This window comes from Hibiscus syriacus, unplaced genomic scaffold (genome assembly GCF_006381635.1).
Source record: "Hibiscus syriacus cultivar Baekdansim isolate YM2019G1 unplaced genomic scaffold, ASM638163v2 tig00110195_pilon, whole genome shotgun sequence".
NCBI classification, from domain to species: domain Eukaryota; kingdom Viridiplantae; phylum Streptophyta; class Magnoliopsida; order Malvales; family Malvaceae; genus Hibiscus; species Hibiscus syriacus.
Genome location: NW_024062621.1, coordinates 157643 through 180767, shown reverse-complemented (window position 1 = coordinate 180767; position 23125 = coordinate 157643). Strand labels below are relative to the sequence as shown.

The following is a 23125-nucleotide window of genomic DNA, read 5'->3' as shown; positions in this document are numbered from 1 at the left end:
TGATTTTGCATTTCCAGAAAATTTCAGTGTGGAGCAACTACAACAAGTTGTTTGCCCGCATTGCGACCATTGAACAGTCCAATTAAAGCAGCGGGGCCGTTCTCCAAGCCTTCAACAATGTCTTCCACATACTTTATCTTCCCTTCCCTTATGCAAGGCAATATGAAGTCCAAGAAGTTTGAATATTTTGGATAGTAATCGAATACCACGAATCCTTCGAGTCGAACTCTCTTGTAAACAATCGACATTAGGTTGTGTATCCCTTCAGGTTGAGGTTGATTGTACTGCGAGATCATCCCGCATACAGCAATGCGACCATGGACTCTCATGTTGAGAAGCACAGCGTCCAGCATTTTGCCTAGATATCGATGCCTTCAGGAAAATACCTGAAAATTGGTACATAGATGAATACCGCTGGCAACAATCAATATCCGTTCAACTTAAATCGAAATTTGAACTGAATTAAAACTCGATCGTTATCAGCGAATTCAACAAACACAGGTTGTTTACCTTTTCAAAGCTGTATTAAGATCAGGCTCCTCCTTGTAATTGAAAGCATCATCAAAACCAAACTTGTTCGTCAACAGTTCAACCTACAAAACAAATCAAAGTTATTGCAGATTTTTCAATTTAGAGGCCAACCCAAGGGTTATGACATGATTTATAACCTTGTGTTGAGTTCCAGCACTACCAACGACATAGCAACCGGTGAGCTTAGCAAATTGGCCAACAAGCTGTCCGACAGCACCGGATGCAGATGACACAAACACATATTCCCCTTTCTTTGGTTTACAAACCTCATAGAACCCAGCATAAGCAGTCACACCAGGCATACCTGGTTTGAATACAATCATGCAAAATATTACATAATTAAATAATAAAGAAAAAGAATGGTTTTTGAATTTTTTAACAAGTTACCCAGAATTCCAGTATAATAGGAAAGGGGTACATCAGTATGCTGAATTTTAAAGAGACCATCGGCTGATTTCAGGACCGAATACTCTTCCCATCCTGTCATGCCCCAAACCAGGTCTCCTTGTTTTAACTCTGGATCTCCTGATTCTAGAACCTTGCCCACTCCGAACCCCTTTATCACCTGCAAATTATCCCAACACAGATCCAGAGACTTACGGTGCCAGGAGCGTAGGGACCGAAGACTTCAGAACTTTGGTTCGACATTAAGAGGCGCATATAAGGATCACAGGACAAGTAAAGATTCTTGACGACAATGTCTTTGGAACCAGCCGCCACCTTCAGTTTCACATTCCCATCGCTGTTGATGGCCATGTCTGATTCCTTTGGAAACCCAGAGATATAATCCTTGAATATCACCTGTTTGTTGCTCACCACTGCTTCTTTCTCACTGCCATCCGCCATTGTTGTTTGCTTAAGGTTTTTCTCTCCCTGGTGAATGAATATCCAACTATGAACTGATTTGCAGGCAGAGGTCTCTATAATTATATAATGGTTTGATTGCGTATAGGGCTGGGAATTGTGGCCCTGGAAAACGTGGAATGCATGTTTATGTCCAATAAATTAGGACCATACAGTTTTCTGATAAAAATTTCGGCCTCACAAACTACAACACATAATCATGTGTTAAAATACAAGCCACGCAATCAAACTTACTCAAAAAGGTAAAGTTGAATGTATTATAATGATAGATCCGTTGAGATTGAGGATGTCGTTTTGTTCAAGAACAGGAAACAAACAACAATGGCGGATGGTAGTGAGAAAGAAGCAGTGGTAAGCAACAAGCAGGTTATCTTACCAAAGATTCGACACAAGGAAAACACAATAAAGAAAACTATATATTAAAGAATTAACATAACGCTATCTTTATCAATTATCAGTGATCAATTAGAATAATAGAACGAGACTTTAGGTTGTTTAAATCAAAAGGTCTTATATTGAAGATAAGGGCAAAGTAGCATACTTATACAAGTTGAAGATGAGGGTGGCATTCTTTCTCCTTTTTCAATAAATAATTTTAAAAATAATTCCAAGACGACGGCCTTATATTGAAATTCTCCCCAAATAGAAACGAATTTTCCCTAGAAAATGAATTTTCTTGCTTAAAAGGTCTTTTAATCTTTATAAAAAACCAAAACAAAGCAAAGCAGAAAAAGAGTTTCCATTTCATAATTTTCTGTGGGGGTTTAATCTTTTAACTTTTCTAGGACCTAAACACTAGGTAAGGTAAATATGGTGGCCGTGGGTGCTTTTGAAGCGGAAAGCTTGAGGTTGTCCTTGTCATCATCGTTCCTTGAGGGGAATTTTCTCGGGAAACAAGCAGAAATTGTTGTAAACGGAAAAAGGTAAGTGAAGAGAAGAAGGAAGCATGATGATGATGTCATCAGCTTCATCAGCAGCAGCAGCAGTAGCTTTAGACAAGGCAAGGAGCGATCTTCTAATTGGTCCTGATTGGACTATGAACATCCATATACGATATTTACGATTCTGTTCATTCTAGTCACTGGTAAGAAGTTTTAATCTTTACTTGTTTTTCCTTGTGTTAATTTTATTTCTTTGTGAATGAGTTGACTTTGATTTTCTTTACTTTGTTGGCTTAAATTTCTTGAGTTCTACGTGCTTGTTTTTATGTTTTAAGATATGTTCAATAATTTTCTCATCTGTGGCTTGAGCATTTAATATGATTGAATTATGGAATTTATTGATATTTGTGGGATTTTCATATAAAAAATCCGTTTATTTTGAAATGATTTAATTAAAATCACTTTTTAGGTTGAATTATATGAAGATTACTTGGTGTTAGTTTCTCTTTACCGTCTGTTAAAATCACCAATTTTTCGATCTCAAGTACTTGTGTTACTACTTTTTTTCAGGGTTTTTCATTAAATATTGGGAAACTATATGGAAAATTTTGCTTTGGATGTGAACTTGTCAGGCAAGCGAAGGATGTTGTAAAAGCCTTGAAGAGAAGGCTGCAGCACAAGATTTCTAAAGTACAATCACTAGCTTTGACGGTAGTTTTGTTGGAAAAATGATTTCTGGAGTTCCCGCCTCCGGGGAATTTCATGTGTAGATGTATTTGTGGATTAACCATGTGTTGTTTCCCTTTTAGCTTTTGGAAACAATTGTGAAGAATTGTGGTGATTATGTCCATTTTAAGATTGCTGAGAGGAATGTATTGGGGAAGATGGTCAAAATTGTTAGGTAGAAGGTAAGTTCTTTGATTTTTGCCATTTTCATTATTACAAGAATTGTTGGTCAGATTCTTTTGCTTAAAACTAATGCTTACTGTATTGCCTTTCCAAAACGTTTTTTTTTTTGCTCCCCCATTCAAAAAAGAGATTTGCATATGATATTAGTGATACTACACCTATGTACTACACACTAGCAGCCATAGATGCATAATGAAATTTAAGTTCTGTTAGCTGGGATGATTGGGGCTAACTAACAAGTGATGGATGCTGAAAATCTTTGAACTAGTCATGAATGTTAATGTTAGTGGTTGTGTGGTATTTTGCTTTTGAGATTTCTCTTACCTAGTAATTGGTTCAGCTGAAATGTAGTGTTTCCTTTTTATCCATGTTTTCACTTTTCGTGCATGGATGTAGCATCTGATTTCTATCTAAATCCTCAAGTCTATATGTCGGTTTTAATGAACTTGGCTACCTGAATTCTGCAGGCAGATATGCTAGTGAGGGAAAAATTTGACACTGTTGGACTCTTGGCAGGAGGCATTTGGTGATCCGGGGGGGTAAACATCCTCGGTACTACTTGGCATATGATGAGCTAAGGGTAAGCATAACACCTCAAGTGATGCATCACAGCAGACTGGCATCAAGGACATGATATCCGAGGATTTCCATTTCTAAGATCAACTACTCTTGTGTTCTTTGACTACTCTAGTGATTCTAAAATTTTGTAACTGTACAAATGACAGAGTTCGGGAGTAGAATTTCCCAAGCGTTCATCAAATGCAGCTCCTATCTTACACCACCTGCTACACATCCAAACATGAATCCTGATTATGGAATGCCAAGCAATTCTTTTAGAAGGCTTGAAGAAACAATGGCTACAGATATTGAAAGTTTAAGGTCTAAAATCCATTTTAAGTTCTGTTTATAAAGTTTGTGTGTTCTCTCACAGATGTTTTTGTCTCTCCTTTTTCGGGCTGAAATTTTGCTTGATAATCTTAGTCTCTCTAACTTGGACTCTATGAGGGATGTTATGGAGCTGTTAAGTGACATGCTGCAAGTTGTAAACCCCAGCGATAGTGCTGTATGAGGAACAATAATAAAACCTTTTTCTTTAATTTGATTGACAGCGGAATCTATTGTAACTACATATGTTTTTTGTTTGTATTATCAGGCAGTGAAAGGTGAAGTGATCGTTGATCTTGTCAATCAATGTCATTCCAACCAAAAGAAACTAATGCAGATGCTCACAACTACTGGGTTAGTCATCTCCAAATTTCTGTTCTTTAAATGTCATTGACAACCTGGAACTTACAAGTTTGGATCCTGTTTTCTTAAAAGTCATCATAACCTGGAACTTACAAGTTTGCAGATGCTTTTGTTTCTTTCTTTGTGTTTATATGTGGATTTCTTAAAATCCGAATTTCTTTCTTTTGTATATTGTCTATGTGCGTATATCAAAAGTTCTTTATCGGCTTTGTGGCAGGGATGGGGAACTTTTAGCTCGATGTCTTGAATTAAATCATGGTCTGCAAAGCTTACTTGCAAAAAATGACGCCATAGCTGTGGGTTCTCCCTTGCCAGTTGAGTCTGTTGGTGCAACTCCCAAGCCCACTGAAGCAGGTAGCTCCAACATATTAAACGAAGTGAAGAGCCCGACATCTAGTATCAGTCCACTAGGACCTGTTGATACTGAAGCAAGAAGCCATATTGATGAAGAGGAAGAAGAGGAAGACGATTTCGCACAGCTTGCTAGAAGGTATACACCAGCTCTTAATTCATCTCAAACCTCATAAATATGTTCAAATTAGGACAGTTCTTTACTGGTTCACTTATTGTTCTGGGTGCAGGCATTCCAGAGCACAATTCCCGTCTTCTCAGAGCACATTTGCTGGAACAAGTGGAGCCACTGTGCCAATCAACAATGCCACTGCGGCAACTTCATTTGTGCCAACTGCCTCAACCTCTATTCCAAGTAATGCTTTAGCTTTACCAGATCCACCTGCACCAGTTAGGACTTCGAAAGAGCAGGACTTGATTGATCTTCTAAGCCTCACCTTGTCAACCACATCGGCTTCCACTCCACATACCCCTCCTATGCCATCCGTGTCTCACCAAAATATGCATCAAGGACCTGTTACTCCTAACAGCCAGGGATATCCTTATGCTTCGTAAACCTACCCCGGAAGTCGTGGACCAATGGCATATAATAGTTATGTGGTTACTTGGGCTCAGCCTCAGACACCTCAGAAACTTCCCAGCCTCAACTCCAGCCACAGTATCATTCCCCACAGAATACACAAGCAAAACCTAAGGTGGACCACTCACAATCTGAATCCCAGATCCAGTTCCAAGCAGAACCCCAAGCTCAAAACCAGTCAAATTCACCGTCTCAGGCCCAAACTCGGTTCAAAACAGAAACCCGACCTCAATTCCAGCCAGAATCCCCATCCTAATCCCATATCTGCACCAAGCACATCAGCAAACTCATCATCAGCTCCAAGCACAACCCCAAATTCAAAACTAGTCATACAGACAACCTCAATATCAACAAAATTTTCAGCCTCAATACGAGTATCCCCCTTCACCATCGGCTGCTACTCCCGGTTATTTCAGTAGCCAAAATCATCATTCTTCTGAAAACATGTTTTCTACTCCCGGAGAAAATACTGTTGCAGCGACACAACCACAGCAACCAGACCCTTGCAGCATAATAGTTCATTGCCTGCAAGAGGAACAAACGGAGGATCACCGATGAACGGAGATTCTTGGACGAGTACCGGTCCTGCTACAGGACAAAAGCCCTTTATTCCATCATACAGGTTGTTCGAAGATTTGAATGTGCTTGGAAATGCCGACAGAGGGCATAAGATGACAAACAGCAGTAGTACATCGCATAGCCTGTCAGGCACTAATACACTAAGTATGGTTGGTGGAGAAGGGAGTGAAAAAAGAAGGAAAAAGATATAGTTTCAGGTTCAGCTGTATGCATAGGATGTCCATGTTATGTAAATCCATATCTAAGACGTGGATTTGTCTGTTTTTAGATTGATGTGCCTTAAAGAGTTTGTTATTCAATATTATATCTGTCATGTTAGTGGTTTTTCTTTGTGCCTTTAAGATGTTTATAGCCTCTGCTTCTGCCACTTTCATCTTCAAAATTAGTAAGGGTAAAATACATTCTATTAATTTCAATAGTATTTTCAAACAATTTCGATTGATGAAAACAATGAAATAAAGGGGAGAAATAAGATATTTACAATGCATTTACCTATATATGTAAAACAAATTATTTGCCAAAGGCATTCCCAAAACCCCCCTCCACATGAATATACATGCAAAGACGAGATTTCTTTCAAACATGTGTGAAGACCATATAACACCGGAGGCTAATGAAATCAATATACATCCCTGTTTTAACAGCCACAGTGGAACTGTAAATCCGGCAGCAACATGTTCCCAAACAATCGAATGATGATCCGGAATCTGATATTTTTACGACCATTAACTTTGGACCTTCGGCCTCCACGATATTTGTGCTAAAACCAGTTTCATTCACCGTGTGCTGCCTCCTGGATTTTGTGAAATAGTGAAAGAATTCAAACATTTATGAAAGTTGTCATCGGCATCAACGGCGGCTAGTAAGACTTGGTAGGGATGGGAAGTAAGGCGGTGAAAGAATTCAAACATTCATCTTGTATGAGAATTGTCATCAGAATAGATAGAAACACAGGCATCGGCGGCACCGGCAGCTAGTAAGACTTGGTAGGGATGGAAGGTAAGGCAGCTTACAGAACCAATCTTCTGGGCCATGAAGGTATGTTGGTATCGGATGGTGCCTAGTGGCTCACCTTCCAGACTGAAGACTTTGATTATCTGTTTTGCCGAGCCACTGGCTATGATTGGGGCGTGTCTATGAACAGCTAAAGCTGTAAGCGACCCTCGGTGAGCAACAATTGTAAGGTATGCATCTCTCTGGTTTCTAACATCGAGAAATTGAATATCACCAGCCTGGGATGCACTAACAATCTGACAAATAACATATGTAAGTCCATTTTTTCTATATTTCATCGATCAAAACCATGAATGAGACATTCAAGGAGGAACAGGGATGATTATAAGTCTTTTTACCTTTCCTTGATCAAGTCCAGGTTGAAAGCCAATACCCACAACTCTTTCTACTTGCCGAGTATGCGGCCTGGTTGTGCAAACCAACCTAAACATTAAGTAAAACACTCATGGATCAGACAGATAAATACGGATGACAACATGAGAGCAATTACTTCTCAAGAAAGACATGGGGTCGACCAAAGACAAATTTCAGGAATGAATAAATAAAATTCATCCGTATATTCAATTTTATCAATCTATATTCATTAGAATGCTTACATGTCAGGTGTCCGGATGTCATATAGTCTGACAGAACCATCCACAAAACCAGCTGCAAATTGGCCCGCATGAGCTTGAGAAGAAGCCTGTTAGTGTGAAGAAAATATGCAACACAGGATGAACTACCAAAAGGAAAAAAAAGGGACAATGACAAAAGCATGTCAGAGCAGAATAAAAAGAAACAATATTCCTAATTTTGAAAAAAAGGAAAACATCCAAACTCCAACATAGCACGATTTCAACTGCAGCATGCCTCTTACTTGCCAACTCAATAGTGATAAGCAGTAACTTTTTTCAAACATGCAACATTATAAGATTACTACTTTGAAAAGGTACCTGTTGCCGCCGACATGTTTACAAGCTACTCAATTCAATCGTTTAGCATAAACTAACATAATGCATAAGAGGCAGAAGAGTCACCAATGCTGATACACTGCAATCTGAGGATGATGGTATTGAATTAACAAGCTGCTCTTTATCCAGGTCCCAAAGAATGATGGATGGTATCTCCCCAGATGAATACTAGTTGTGTGACATCAGAGCAACCAAGAACACTATATTAGGCATCAAACTGTATCTAATAACAATGTCCTAGAGATAAGTATTAAAGAAGAAATACATACAAGATACCCAGACTGCTGCTGCCAGTCCACAACAGTATTCAAACTCCGCACACCAGGTTTGTGATCTTGGAGAGAAGAAAATGCAGTAACGAGTTTCTGTTTCCCCCTCAGTGTATAATCTTTCCAAACTCGGATACTTCCATCACCTGCATGAGATCAGCCCTGGGTCATTATCATTATAGAAAATACACCGCAAAACAAGGGAGAAAAAAGTGGAAAAGAATATTACTTGAAGCAATGAGCAACAAGCTGTCATCAAGTTCATCCAGAAAACAAAGTTTAGAAATTCCCTTTTCTGGAGAATCATGATTGTCAAAACCATTGAGGAGGTTGGCTTCCTTGAAATCCCATACCCTGAAAAGAAAAGTCAAACAATCAATATGGCAACATGATTTACAGAGATTAATTGTTCAAGCGTCAATAAAAACAACATACAACAAGCAGCTCCAAACTCACTTAAATCATTTCAGAAATGTTGTCCCTTTTTAGTAATAAAACAAAAGCTATTTGTAGAAATCAATTTACAATATATAACCTTTCATGCAGTAAAGAATGCTACTTGATTCATTTCAGAAGAACTATCCCAAAATGTCTCTAACTTGCTTCAGGAATACATAGAAACTTAAATCACATACCTTATCTGTTCATTTTCATCTGCTGCAATCACAATAGGAGAGAAAGGTTGCAGCAAGGCTGTTCTTGTACCTGTCTCGAATCTTGTATCCCAGCTAGCAATTTGACTATTATTGTTAAGTTTACTAACAACTAGCAATGGAAAAATGAGAAACCTATTAGTTCCATAGTAAAAATTGGCATAAGAATAGGACAAAAATAACAAATAAATCAAAAGGCATACAGGAGTGCTGGCATTTAGCAATATGCTCCAGTGCAAATCTCTCATGATCTTCCCTTCTGGCCAATAGTTCTTCACTATCATCTGATGCAGTAAGCAGAGGCTTGGAGAAGTGACCACAACTAAAATTATATATAGTTGATTGAGGAAGTAAACTGCGGTCTGACCCAGAAACAGAACCTAGAAGTGGATCAGCCAATCCAGAGTCTGGAGAATTCATCAGGTGAGGCCTGAATTCTAAAGAGCAAACTCTACGAATTCCTGCCAGGTAATTTTTCCGAGGAGGACTAACAGGAGGTGTTCTAAATGTTAAAGGTAGATGACCTGTCAATATCACCTCCAAATTAAATCTTGTAATTTTGATGTCTAACTAGTGCAAAAGATGGCATCAAAGCAAGAAGATATCAGGGAAAGGAAAATGTGAGAATAATCAAGAAATGCGTTGAGGGTAACAGAGAACAAAAGAGTTACCTCCATTAATGTCCAACCATGAAGACCGAACAAATCCAGAACCAGAAGTACTCGGAATTGACGAGGAAGTGGTAGGATCACCAGGCCAGGCACTGTTACCAGGAGGCTTCAAAGATTTTGTTTCTTGTTCAATTCCAATAATGGAAAGAACCCGCCGTCCTAGACTTGCTACCCGTGGAGATGGGTCTTTAGCTAAAGTATACATAGCCAGCACACACTGTGAATACATTGCATTGTCCAAAGATTTTGGCCTTGAATTATGAACTTCCCCATTACTAACACAATCATTCAATATTCCAGAGTCAGAATGTTGAGATGAATCATCAGATAATGGAGACCCATGCATGATTCCAGCAATAGCAAGAGGACTGCTGGTGGATACCCTTCCATCCCGAACAATGGCTGTTAAAGGACCTATCTGGGATGAAACTATATTCCCACTTCCTGTGCCCTTTATATTAGCCGCGGAAGGCAATGAATTCAACAGGGAATAAGCAATTTGAAGAAAGAGAATCGTGCTTGAAAAAACATACAAATAGTAGGTTCTAATGATGGTTTCAGAGGCAGAGAGAATATATATAGAAAAGGGTATTTCAGAATCAGAATTGCAAGTTGCTCTAATGTATTGCATTACAATGCGGAACAGGAATGTTACTATTATGTACAGAAACCTGCATCTTAGAAATTCTAGGATGCTCACACGAACCTAATTTGGAATATATACTATCGGTAATCATCAATCAATTACAAAAGCCATAGGAACTTTACAAGGTGTTTCAAAGTGCCAAGTCTCTGTCATATTCATCCATTCAACCATGTCAATGTTAATTTTAACTGGGAAGAAAAAAATCTCTTAAGCAAATAAACAATCCTAACATATGTAATATGAATGAGATAACCACCACATACCTACAGCAACTTCTGCCCGGACAAGAGGGCTTCCATCATCAAATTCTTCATCCCCTCCACTACCATCTCTAGCGTCAAACCCAACATCAAGCAAGGTAGCCAGCGCATAAACTGCAGAAGCCCTAACCTGAAATTAAACAGCATATATAATTACAAATGTCTGTAACTATCCAACTAGAAACTATCCATTTATAACATCTAAAATAAGTGAGAAAACCTACCTCTGGCTGAGGTTCAGATAGTAGAGGAGCACATATCGCAGGCACATCTGCCTGCAGACCTATCATCTGAGCCTCAGAAAATTCCTCCCATAGCTTTCCAAGACAAAGGCAAAGCCACTGAAGCAGTAAGGGTTCAGTTTGTGCCTCATTTTGCGTGAAAGCTTGAAGGTCCTTCAAGCACACCTGGATTAACCCTGCTTCAATACAAGCTTCCTGGCCTAGTCTATGACCATCCACAATGACAGCCAGAACAAATGCAGCCATTGCACGCTGCTCAGGATATGCCTCCACACTATTAAGAAACCTAATGAAATAAACGTGACCACCATCCTTTACCAGATCAACCTGACACGACTGCAAAAAAAGATGATAGAATTTCAAAATTACAATTGTATTAGGTAAAAGGAATATTATGGTTCGGCAATAAGGAATCAAATAGAATAAGAGAAGCAGAATCAATTCCCAAGTGTCAAACAAAAAAAGCAAACCATCATTACATAATTATTCAGGCACCAGCAAGTGTACAAGAATTTTGATGCTACAGCAACTATTTTGATCACACATAGACCAGCTATATAGAAGCTTCCACCAAATACAGAAGCACTTAGCAACTCCTTGAATGCCAGGCTAAAAGGCAGGTAAGGACATGCTACCGCATGTTATCACAGTATTGTATGCATAAAGAGTTATATTAACATATATGCAAACAATTATGCATCCCAATATTATGAAGCATCTGTTAACACACCTTATCAAGTGCCAAAATCTTTGTCCAAATGAAGACAAGGATTTGACGTAGTTCTGGAGTGGTTGTTTGCAACAGCTTTAGAACATACGGAAATATTCCAACAGAAAGGGCCTAAAAATAAAATCCAGTCTATAAGAAACAGCAGCATGAAACACCACAAAATGCAAATAGTAAAGAGCAAAGCCGTAAAGAACGACCAGATCTACAGCCCAGGGTCCCATATCAAGGAATCTTCCAAGAAGAACTAGAGCATTGAATCGATGGCATTGACTACGCAAAACCTGTAACATCAACGGTGAGTTGGTCAGATATTACATTTAAAGTTTTTGTATAATTAAACACGGTAATTTTTTTTTGATAGAATATTATTAGGCCTCATTAAAAAACACCTTCATACCCTCCATGTTACAACAGTAACATTAAGGACATTGGAAGGAGGAAAAGAGTGCCTATGAATTTTATTAATCAGAACAATAATACACAGCCAGTACCTAACAACCTTCTGTTACAACATAACACTGAAGACAAAACACCCTACAGTAATACAAACATCTCACAACAACTTAACAACCCAAACACAGAACCTATTAATCAACCTATACCATCTTTAGCTAACTTATCCGCTTCCCAATTAGCAGCTCTCAGGATATGCCTTATAATAATATCCTGTCCTTCCACAAGAGAAGCTATATCTTTCACCAAGGACTGAAACATAGGAGTACATATAGCCGGATTTTTAATCCACTTCAATGCAGTACTAGAATCCGATTCTAGAATAATCCTTTGACTTGGGACAGATCCTATTTCTTCAATAAGAAGCAACTCTCTTTTGATCGCCAATAACTCTGCAAGTATAGGAGGACCACCCCCAACCTTCTCTAAAAACGAACCAAGCAGCATACCTCTACTATCCCTGATCAATCGACCTATTCCTCCTTTATCCCATCCCTTTACCATCGCACCATCTACATTAAGTTTTGTGAACCCCTCTGGAGGAGGTACCCACCAAGATGAAGGAGAACAACCCTTTTTCTGTCTTCCCACTAAATCTGCTAGTTTTATATCACCCACTAAGGAGTCAAAAGGAATATGCACATCTTTAAATCTAGCACCAAACCAAGAAGCAATTCTAAATCGAACAAGAAAGAACAACAGCGCAATATCCACCTTCCCTTTATGAAAAAGTAAATATGAATTGTTGGCATGTCATTGCTAGTGGCCCTGAATAGCAGTAAACCTATAATGGATGTACTGCAATATAGACTACTATATATGTACAATTACAAATCAGCTCAAATTCATAATAAATGGGACTCCAATCCAAAAATGAAGTTGTTAGCAACTATAGCATTAGGCAGCTGTGATTCTGAAGGATCATTTCCCCACCTTACCATCACAAATATTTTAGGTGACCGAGGACACAATATAGAGTAAAATTGTTTAACATAAATTCAACTAAATTTAATATCACCATAATTAAGGACAACTAAATAGTGCCCTCACATCTAGAACAATAAGGAAATATTACAACACCTGAAGCACAATGGGCAATTGCTCTGGTGGCTTTTTATGCTCAGATCCATTGTCAAGCCATACCTCAAACGCTGTCAGATGTTCAGTGAAAAATGAACTCGGCTGAAACAAAACAAAAGCACACTCAGATATGAGGGAACACGAGGAGCTGAAAATAGGCACCGTCAAATTTTGCAACTCAATTCTTGTCAGGCTCCAGAACACATCAGCAAAATTCAGGGTAACAGATTAATATTGGAAATGGACTTTGAAGAAAAACATACCTGGAACTCCGCATTAGGATCCTCAACCAATGATGGAAGCTGAGAAAGGCAAATTTCAGCAGCCATGTCCCATGCATCCCTGGAATGTATAAAAAGAAGATTTTAAAATAAACTGACAAGTGAGTTGAAAAGTAAGTCAAAAGTCCCTGTAGTACCACATATGGTGCGGATGGGTTGGTGGCAACATTGGGTAAGAAATTGGAGAACAATTTGCAGAACGCATAATCCTCTCAGCAAGTAAAAAATTTCTGAACAAACTGGCAACCAGTAAATCCTGTCTAAACAACCTCCGAAAAAGGTCTACATAGCAAAAGAAGTATTGATTAAATAGATTAAAATACAAACACTTACATAAAAGAAGGCACACGAGTGATCAATACACTCAAAGAACTAACCGTGAGGGAGAACATTCCAAGCAATTGTGTCTGTCACTGCGGTAAAAATCCAATTCAACTCCCTTAAAAGTGTTTTACGGTTATTTTGACGGCCAGGAACTTTGTCTATAAGTGAACAGTCAAGAGATTCGTGAAGCAATGAACGTGTGTAAAACCTGGAAGTGTTCAGACAACTAGTAAGCACATTACACACAATATAAATAAATATATTAAAATCAGATAAGCACATTATTAAAAAAAATGCTCAATAAGGTGAATATCATGTTCTAAAAAATACTGAAAAAATGAAACGTAAACAGAAAAACATAGTAAAAGTTAATTCAAGATGCAGATACAAAGGAGATATATTTAGCCTAGCAAATAGGCCAATATTATTTGAGTATGAAATGCAGCACTTAGTCCTATCAAGCAGATCACATGAGAATTTTACCATCTCAATGCCATTTTGATAGGTGTAGTAAGACAAGAAGTAAACACATCAGCAGGAAATTCAGCACTTTGAGGAAGAGTCTCATGTGCTTCACAGGCAGCCAGTAGAATGCAGTCTCTTGCAGATCCAGGGTAGTTAGAAGTGCCACAGTCAAGAAGCTATCAATCGAATTCAATTTAATAAAATTAAAAAAAATCAAGATAGAAGAAAATAATGTTTATCTGAATAGTGAAACCCAGAAAATATACTAGTGATAAATTGAGGATAGAACACAAGCAACTACCTCAATGAAGGCATTAACCACCATTCCTGCTGCAGAGCAATCAAAAACATATATAGAAGGTGTTTTTAACCATGAATCAAGGTCGCTGATAGGCAAGGGAATATACTGTGTATAACTCTGCACAGGAAAATGATCAGGCTGAGCAAGGAGAAAATAATTCCCCAAATAGAGCAAAAGAAAAGCAACAAGAATTGTTTCATAACAGTTAAACAAATGAACACCTTATTGAACAGCCAGATTTCACCATTTGCAGTTGGCTTTGGAACACCATGTCCGTTGTAATGAAATAAAACTCTCTCTGACTTGGCATATCTGCGACATGTATTACAAAGTTTCTTCACTTCGACTACTGTAGGATCAAGTTCAACCTTACAGCGAGCCTGATCACACATGATAGAAAGAATTAGATTCAAGACTTGATAGAGTAATCCTGAAATAAAACAAAGTATGGCAAGGAGTTCACACCTTGGGCTGCCACCTCTCATATTGATCCCTCAAATTTTTCCCAATAGTTTCAAGTGCTTTTGGTGGTGCCATAGAAAAAGGATCTGCAACGAATCAAAGAAAGAAAAAGTGGAACATACTAATATCAATGAAGAAAGTTGAATTGACATTTTTTTTTCTATATTTTAATCATTTTGTCACCAGAGAGAGGATGCCATATAAAAAATATAATTGAAAACTTATTTTGTCTAAAAGCGGTACTAGGATTCCAACTTTTTGTTCCTCCTTGGCAACCAAATAACGCAAGGTCAGTACATGGGTCATGTATAGAAATATTAATAGACAAGCATTCCTAAGACTCCATGCTAAATAGAGCCAAGGGCAAACAATATCCAAAATTAAAAATCATGCATGCTCAATAAATCCACTAGCATTGTGTACCGAGACATATCAAAATAACAAGAAACTTAATAAAGATTTTTTGAACAAAATCATGAGCATAAAACTTCAAGAACCATTAAATAGAAAACATGTGAAAACAAGAGGAGAGAATTTACACGGAAAACATACCAATCCAGCACTCCGTTCTTGCACAAGGAGATATTTTTATTACATCAGGTGGATCAACGCTTATATTTAAACATAAAACTAGGGCTACACATCCAGTCTTCATCTGCATATGAAGCCAAGAGTCAAGTGAATATGGTCAAGCCTACCATATCAAGATAAGTTAAAGGGAAACTAGTTCTTAAATAATGGTTTCTAATATTTATCAAGAAGAAACATACTAGTACCTAAGAATCAAATTCATTTTGACAAAAGAGAAAATTACTAAATGTCTTGCAAAGAAACCAGAGCAAAGAGGTTGCTCAAAGATAAAAACGAAAGTTTTTAAAAGCATGCTTAAATGTAACACCCCAAACCGATGCGGGTAGCCCGATCCGATTCGGGAAGTCACATTAGGGTCACCGGAGCGACCCACCGTAAAAATAACTGAAATTTTAAAACTTTTTATCAGAACATGTAAACTTATAAAATCATTTATCACTATTTAAAAATAAAACAGATTTCTAAACTCGTATATAAATCAAAATACAATTACATGCCCCCTAATCACAAATACCATACTCTGCAACCACGCCGGAAGAACTCCCTTACTGAAGTCGATAGATGCACTGGTACAATTGTTTTAACCTGAAAAGGTGAGTAATAGAGTGAGCTTTGGAAAGCTCAGTAATACAGAACTACCAGATGATGCTACATGACATGTAGATAAATAGAAAGCCATATAATTTCCTTATTGAATCATATGTATACCAGCTTGTAGAATAATTTGGGGTTCCCTTAGAAGTTCATCGAGTAGAAGCCATGAATCTCAGTTCATAAGAAACCTTTCAAAGTATGACATTTTCAGGAGATCGAATAGGATCTAGTGTGTTCCAACAGTATAATAAAATCATAATAGGTACAAATCATAGTCCAGTAATATCACAATTTCGTAAAAGAGTTTAACTTTTGAAAATCATAGTTTAAACCCTTTTCTGGTACACCATCAGTTGCCAAATTATTTTCCATATAGCTTACTTTATGCACATAGCAAAAAGAAAGCCGACTTAAGGATAGGCTCTGAAGCTTGTATCCTTAAGCCAAGTCAATAAGTCCATATAGCTTACCCTAAGCACACAGCAAAGGAAAGCCGACCTAATGAAACATCTTGGGGCCCTCAAGAGTCACATTAGGCCCAGTTAGCTTGATCAGAGCTATTCCATCGTAATTCAATTCCATTCAATTGCACCGTGACATAAATTCCATAAATCCAAAAACATGGTAATCATATACCATTTCAAAACAAAAATTAGATAGCACCATATTCCCCAGTATTTCCAGAGGCCATTGTAGTTATCATTTTGGATAACATGAAACTTATGAAATTTGATCGAATTCCTGGAACAAGGTCCTATGAGGAGAATCGATTACTAACCGATCTAGCCAGACATTTAATGTTGATACATTAGAATCCCACTATATTTTCGTGCTTTAGGAAAACGTTCAGGAACCTTTATACATAATAATTCTAAATTCAGATTTACTGCGAGTGATTCCATTACCCAAACAATCAGGGGTATTCAGGAATATACTTTAAATTCATAGGATTTCAGCCCAATTGAACCAAATGAGATATTCAGAATCTTTTCCATCTGCGTACTTGTTTTTTTTTTTCAAACATGACCGAAGTGATTTTAGATGAAATATAGAATCGAAGATTCAAGTCATTTACAATCTACGACTATCGATCATATTATCAAACAACTCGAGTTACACAAGTCTCAAACTGATGCATGTCAACAAGTCAATTCATTATCCTTCCAGTGTATTCACTCTTTAATACCATAGTGCAGATCCATAGATCATCCCCATAATCATCACTGAATAAATCTTCCAACGGTCTTTATTTCATTTCCACGTTTCAACAATATCAGGAAATACTGACGTACTTGATCCATGGCTCATAACCCATAATGACAATTCATCATGTAAGTTCAACAGTTTCCAAACTCATCAAATCACCTATTTAATCCTTACTCATTGATTACTACTTAGTTCGTTTGGTAAGCAAGTCTATCTCGATTACTTTAAAGTTTTCCAGAATATTCAGACGTTTCTGAATTTCAAATACACGTTGTACTTTCATTCAATTTATTCATATAATAAGTCATTCTGGTATTCGGTTGATTTGACTAACGACTACTCACTTATTAGTACTGTATGCGCTCTAGAGTTGAGCTGCGCCAAGTACTTCCAGAATTATCATCGATCCAAATTGAGCTGATGAACAAACATTCAAGTGATACTTATATCATTCAGGTAATGATATAGTACTAACGTTGGTTAATCACTTAAGTTGCGTTTCACAACTTTTACTGGTAGCACAACATCCATGTTTATTTGGATTTCTTAATTAATCCAAGACATTTACTTATTCTAGGTCATAAGGGCATTTTGGTCATTTGGTGCTTAACATTTTTTTTCTATTCATTTCAAAGCTTGAGTATATCCATTCATTCCTGAGCTTGGTGACATTCTTGAGTTATTTCCATTCCAGGGGTAATTTGGTCATTTTATAATTCTAGAATATTTCAATCATTTCCTTCCATCCGGTCTTATTATTTAATTCAATCTTATCATTTACTTCAGTCCTTTCGAACAATTCTGTCAGCAGAATACCTCCAATAAATTACTCTTCAAGTATTTACCCCTTATTCGATATTTTCGGGTCAAGTGTCTTCTCATTTTACAAACGGAATATTATAATTTTTCTGTACAAAGACAGGATCTTAACAATTAAATTCGTACTTAATCGAGTTAAGTACAATCCTCAAAGTACTCTCTCATTCAGGGTCAATTCAGACTATTTATCTCTCAATGGCATTTTCGTAATTTCTTAACCAAATAATTTCAATATTAGCACTTAACGAAAATAATTATAATTTAGAGATCCTATGATCAATTGCTTTCCCGAACATTCTTTGATTTTGAAATGATTCCTTCACAAACTCTCATAGGATTAAAACGGTTATCCATAATTTCCAAATAAAACTAACATTTCTTATGCACATAGTATATATCGGATCAATATGTCTTTTCAGAGTTATTAACCAACTTCCAGGGGCAATTCTTATCATTTTCCAACATAAGGGTAATTTCGTAATTTTACCATATCGGAGTATTCTCATACTTTTCATCCAAGTATCTTTAACATTTAACCCTGATGATATAAAATATAAGTTACAAATCCAGAGCTGATTTCTTTATCACCAATCACAAACTTGTAATTTAATTCTAACAATTATCAATCTCTTATCTTAGTCATTCGATCCGTATTCAGTTACAGAATTTCTACCACATTCATATCGAGTGAATAAATTATCAACTCCACAAAAGTGACCAACATTATCTTATTCATGCATTTACCGATATCAACATGTTCCATAAAGCATAAAGAGGTAGTAAAGTATTACCTCGATTTCCGTGTAATACTGATCGACCATAAAATTCCATTCGAACGCCTTTGATCTTCAATTCAACTTCCAATAATTCCTCAGATACATATCAGCATAAATTATATCAGAAACGGAGCTTAATTACGATAAACGGATCGAATCGGGTGATAAATCAGTGAAAGACGGCTTACCGGGTTTGAATTGGCGAAACGGACTTCGGATTCGGATTCAGGACGTCGAAAGCATAAAATATGACTTTTCGGAAATTGAATTTTTGGTCAAAATCAAAGTCAACGGGTTTGACTGACAATTACGAGGCCTTCGGGTTCGAATTTCGAAAAACGGACAGCGGAATCGGATTTGGAACATCGAAAAATGTTAGGATAGGTATACTCGGTCGAAGTCAAGGTCGTTTAATGCCCGATCAAAGCCGGTCAAAGTTTTGGTCAACAGTGGTCAACTCCGGTCAATGGTCAACGGGTCACGGTCAACGGGTCGGGTCAACGGGTCGGGTCGGGTCAACGGGTCAGGTAAACGGTCGGGTCGGGTCAACGGGTCGGTCGGGTTGTGACCGTCAAACCGGTCAAAACAGTTCCAAAACCGGTCAAACCGGTCACTTTTTCCTTCCCCACGCGCAGTGGCGGCGCGTGGGGGCGCGTGAACAGTGATAAAATCCCGGAAAAATTTCTAAAAATTATTTTGAGCGCTTTCGAGATACTTACAAAGCTCGGTTCACAATTTTGAACGGCGGAGAGCTCGATTTCAACAAATCGGGAAGTTTGACCGGTTCACCTCCCAACGCGCCGCCGCCGCCGGAGAAAAAGAAGAACACCGGTGGACTCGGAACGGCACAAGGAACACGATGGTGTGGGAGGTGTCGTAAACAGATGACCCGATCGTCATGAATCGATGAAAAACCAACTAAAACCGAGTTATTACCGACGATACTTCCAACTGAAATTCACGACGAACGGTGATGATTCACGACGAAAGGTTTGAGGGGTTTTGTTCCTCGGTTGGTAACGAACACGATGGTGGTTTCGGCTCGTCGATCGGAGGTCGGACGGCGAGTAGATCGGAGTTCGAAGTAAGGAGAACGGGAGAGGAAAACTGGAAAATTTTCCAGAAACATACGGGAGTCTGGGGGTTTATAATATCTCATAATTAAAAATGGCTAAACCAAGAGTTTAGCCATTGAACTTCCTGCACTTCTTAAAACGGTCTGTCAACTTTGAAATCTTACAATTTAATCCCTTATTTCTTTCAAAATACCAAATTAAATCCACCAATTTATATTTTCTTAAATTTAGCCCCTAAATTGGGGTGTTACAATAGGAGCTAGACTGCTAACAATTTTGGTATAGCAGAATAGTAGAACATTATTTCTAATTATTAGCATTCTAAAAGTTTAGGCTTTAGAAATCCATTTAAGCAAACATAGCAAATTCCCACAATATTCTTCCCTTTTTCTTTCAAGTTCTAAGTTCATGTTGAAACCCAAAAGATAAAAATAGAATAAAGTCTACCACGGTATGTTAAAAACCCTAAGCTATAGGAGGAGCTATGGAAATTGTCACTTTATTATAGATAAATTAAAAAGTTTTGACCTATAAATTTCTGCTTTGAAGCCATCTAGTGTACAGATACATGGACAACCAGCTATTCGAAATATATTTCTTAGTCATTTGTGCATCACAAGGCAAAGCATATACTGGAATGGTAAAAACAACAGCAGATAACTTAACGTACAAAGTATTTAACTTTTAAGGCTCTAATGCTTTTATCTAAAACCAAAGGAGTAGAATGTCTTCATGCCTTCCATTGCCCCGTGCCCACATCAAAATCAAGGTTTTCAAACTTGATCAACAGTGCTAATTCCATAATGATAAGCTAAAACATCTAAGAATTCCACTCTTCCATTCAATTCACTAAAGCCATATTGAATTTAGAACCAAAATTTTCACAGTGCAGTGTCAATAAATACTCTCTTTTTCCCCTTAAACCCATGATTTGAAATAAACAGTCAGATGAATGGAATAAGAAAAAAAAATGCAGGTTGAAAGGAAAGTACTTACTCTGTCCTTGGGACGCCATTTGGAGACAAGTCCACTATCAGAGGGTCCAGTGGGCGTGGAAGCCTCAAAAGCAGCATGTCTAAGCTCGCATAAGACAACAGTTTGCGGCAAGTAATCCATGGATGTAGGCACAGCAGCGGATGAAGTAACGGCATTGGCATAACTGCTTGTGGATGCAGTATCAAAATCCCTCCTTTGAGAGGCCAAGTCAGCATAAGCAGCAGCATCCTCGTGTTAGCCGCCAGTGCTGCCGTTTCCGTCGATGACATAATTGGATACCGCCAGCGACAATTGCGAAAATCGTGATGTCATCGGATCTCCCAATACCATTCAAATCCCGCAAAACAAAAAGAAAAGATAACCTTCGGATGAAAATTAATATAAAAACAATCTCAACAAAAGCTATCCTTTTCTGCTCAAATCTGATCAACGAGAGAAAGTGAATATATATACAGAGAAGGGGGAGAAGAGAGATTTAATCAACGAAGCCGCTGAACCAGCGGCGCATTGAGATTCGCCAGATGAAAGAGAGATAATCCAGCTCGAAAATTTGAGGAAAGAAACGGGACGGGGAGAGGGAGGAATTGAAACCCTAGTTGACGGCGACGATGCTAGTGTGGTGGTGGCGCATAGAACAGTGACGGCACAATAAGAATTATGTGTTAGTTAAATTTAATGTTTTTTTCCACATACAGAGAGAGAGAGAGAGAGAGATCTTAAATCTCAACGCTGAAATAATTTTTGTTTTGTTTTGTTAAGAGAGTGTATGCGGTGCGAACTTCAATGTGAACTGTGCCTTGCTTTATTTTTTATTTAAATATAAATTAATAATGTTTAACAGTGTAATATATTTTTTAAAATTTAAAAGAATAACAATTGATGCGTTAAATAATTCCTATTTTATAAAATATATATATATATAATTAATTTAATAATAATATTAAATTTAAGAGATGTTGAATTCAAAATTATTTAAAATAGATAAAATGATATAAAAAAAATTATCCCTACTGTTTGATTACATAATTATTTTAATCATTAATTTCTATTTTTAAATGTTTAAACGAAATTTTTTAAAGAAAAATATAAAAATAATTAAATTAAACAAACCATTTAATTAAATTAGCATGTAACATATTCCGAAGTAACAACAGTTTCTACTAAAAATATATATTATCAAGCATTAATGCAACATTGTTAACTCTAAAAATTAATGTTATAAATGGATATTATTTATTATTTACAGTGACTTGGATATTAAAAGAAAAAAGTATGTATGGGTTAAATGAAAGGGTAAAGTACACAAATGGTCTCCCGATTATAGGGTATTATTTTGTTGAGTCCTCTGACTATTTATATGTTTCAAATTCGTCATTTTTCGTTAAAAATTGAAGATAGTTTGAGTTGAACGTTAACTTGCTGACTGAGATAAGCTAAAATATGATCATAGAATCTCAAACGACTATCATATCTCAGTCAGCATGTTAACGTCTAGCTCAGATGACCGTCAACTTTTTTTTATAAGAGAGAGAGTCTGAAACATATGAATAGTCAGTGATCATTTTGTAACTTCTAATAGTTGCAAGACTCAACAAAACAGTATCCTATAGTCAAGGACCATTTGTGTACTTTACCCTATATGAAAATAAAATCATATTTTAAGCTTTTGTACTAAAAGAATGTTAGTATTGAAATTCAATAATGTTTTATATTTAAATAAACAAATTAAATATTTTAAACAAATTAAAATTACTAAAAATAAAAATAATTTAAAATTTATATTATAAATATAAATTAATTTATATTATATTATAATTAATATACTTTTATAAATATATACAATTAATTACGATTACAGTATAATTAATTACAATATAACATGCAACTAAGTTGGCATGGCGATTAGAAACTAAGTCCTTAGGTCTGATTCCACTTTCTCTAATTTTTCATTTCTTACTCCATTCATTTTAGGGTAAACTACACTTTCAGTACTTAAATTATTATTTTGTTCCGTTTTGATATCTAAATTTTATGTTTTTTAAATCATATCTAACGTTTAGTTTATGTTTTATTTTGATATCACACCGTTGAAAACTTAACGGTGACATTGGTGTATCACCATAAGATAATATTACATCGTCATTGAAAAAAATTAAAAATTGTTACGTCAGTAGTTCAATTAATTTTTTAGCGTCGGGCGCCAAAATAAAACATAAATTAAATATTATGTATGATTTAAAAAAAAATAAAATTTAGGTACCAAAACAGAATAAAGATAATAATTTAGATACTAAATATATAGTTTACCCTGTTTTTAAATCAA

The 23125-nt window shown here is 36.8% G+C and overlaps 3 pseudogenes; 1 reads left to right on the top strand and 2 right to left on the bottom strand.

The window, feature by feature from the left end:
• Positions 1-8: 8 nt before the first annotated feature.
• LOC120218135 lies at positions 9-1424 on the bottom strand (annotated as a pseudogene).
• A 2402-nt stretch (positions 1425-3826) lies between these two features.
• LOC120218132 lies at positions 3827-6000 on the top strand (annotated as a pseudogene).
• Positions 6001-6469: 469 nt separating this feature from the next.
• LOC120218023 lies at positions 6470-21484 on the bottom strand (annotated as a pseudogene).
• Between the last annotated feature and the right edge of the window lie 1641 nt (positions 21485-23125).